Source organism: Theropithecus gelada, chromosome X (genome assembly GCF_003255815.1).
Source record: "Theropithecus gelada isolate Dixy chromosome X, Tgel_1.0, whole genome shotgun sequence".
NCBI lineage: Eukaryota > Metazoa > Chordata > Mammalia > Primates > Cercopithecidae > Theropithecus > Theropithecus gelada.
The window spans coordinates 11,949,094-11,950,986 of NC_037689.1; the positions used below are offsets into that span (position 1 = coordinate 11,949,094).

A 1,893-nucleotide genomic window follows, 5' to 3' on the forward strand; every position below is an offset into this window, starting at 1 on the left:
TGATGAGGAATGGGATATTGACGTAGCCTCAAAGTACCTCCCAACTCTGAACTGAAATAGGAAAATAATAACTTTAAAATAGAGAAACATGGCAGATACTGCCTTAACGAAAGAATCAAAGTGAGTATCACCAGTATTCAAACCATGTGCCACCTCATAGGCTGAAATGAGAAGGGCACAACATTGCCTCTGTCATCTTCCTATCCAAGATGAGAACCTGAGGATGGCGGGAAGGGCTGGTGGTCAGGGGCCTGGAGTGGCGGTTGCACTTAATCTCAGCTGCTGGCACCATGTCCTGCGTTTTGGTGCCTTACCATGTGAAAGGCACCATAGCCCTGCAGGTGGGTGACGTGCAGACTTCCCAATGCTGGCCTGGCATGCTAGTCATTGATGTCATCTTCCCCTGAGTCACTCCCCTCGAGGAGATCATGTTTAAGAATTACTACACAGCGGCTGGGCACGGTGGCTCACGCCTGTAATCCCAATACTTCGGGAGGCCGAGGCAGGTGGATTCCCTGAAGTCGGGAGTTCAAGACCAGTCTGACCAACATGGAGAAACCCCGTCTCTACTAAAAATACAAAATTAGCTGGGGTGGTGGCGCATGCCTGTAATCCCAGCTACTCGGGAGGCTGAGGCAGAAGAATCGTTTGAATCTGGGAGGCAGAGGTTGTGGTGAGCCGAGATCGTGCCATTGCACTCCAGCCTGGGCAAAAAGAGTGAAACTCCGTCTCAAAAAGAAAAAAAAAAAAGAATTACTACACAGCTTTTTAGAGCATCCGTGTCTGTCAGCACACCTCTGCACACACATCAGCCAAGTGGGTGACTTGACTACGGGACTACTGTCTGATGCCTGACCCTCACAGTGAGGAAGGAGCCCAGGAATATGTGTCGCTGTTCAAGTATCAGATACTGTGTGATATGGCCAGAGTATCGGAGCTACGCCTGATTCTGCAGCAACCATCACCACTGTGGCTGTCTTTCACAGTGGAGGAGCTGTAGATCTATCAGCAGGGACCAAAGAGCCCCTCCATGATCTCCCCCAAGTGGCTCTCTCCCCCAGTGCCCTGGGAGCAACCTGCACTCCTCTATGAGGGGCTCCCAGACCCCAGCAGGCTATCCTCCAAGGTGCAGCAGATGTGGGCACTGACAGAGATGATCCGGGCCAGTCACACCTCCGCAAGGATCGGCCACTTTGATGTGGATGGCTTTTATGACCTGAACTTGCTCTCCTACACTTGAATGGTGGCTCCTAGCCAAGATATTGGCCTTTCTGTGCCCACTCAGACTTGTTTGGGCCACCAGAGGCCAAAGTGTGCTTGCTGTGCATTCCAAGTGTTGCCTGCATGCCTGTTCTGCCTGGGCGATGTTCACAGATTCAAGATTCTCGGGGACTTACTGTGTTGCTTCAGCATGAGCTCCTGGCAGGGGGGCGCTCTGTCTTCGCCTGGCTGCAGCTCAATTCTTCCTTCTACCCAAAAACACTTTAGTCAGTTGTACTTACTAAGAATCCCTGAGTGCCCTCTGCCCCTCTTGCCAACATGCACACTCCCGTCTTCTGCCTGCTCCCTCACCTCAGTGCAGTTGGGTTGGGCTGACGTACTAGAACGTGTTCCATGTATTGTCCTCCATTAACTCAGGACAACCATTAAGTGATGCAGGCTGCTCTTCCTTCATGTGAGAAAACCCTGTTTCCCTCTGGTTCTTCCTGGCTCCGCCCCTGGTGGCTATTATGAAGTAGTGCTGCTGTATGTCTTGGACCTGGAAAACTGGACATGTGTGAGACTCAACAGTTTTCTTGGGGGAGTTCAGTGACCTTTTGGTGGTCACCTTCTGCTCTCATCCATGAGTTCTTTTTTTTTTTTTTTTTTTTTTTTTGAGACGGAGTCTTGCTC

General features: G+C 50.9%; 1 pseudogene; it reads left to right on the forward strand.

Annotated features, from left to right (window-relative positions):
- Window positions 1–290: 290 nt before the first annotated feature.
- On the forward strand, window positions 291–1,240 carry LOC112615815 (annotated as a pseudogene).
- The last annotated feature ends 653 nt before the right edge of the window (window positions 1,241–1,893 follow it).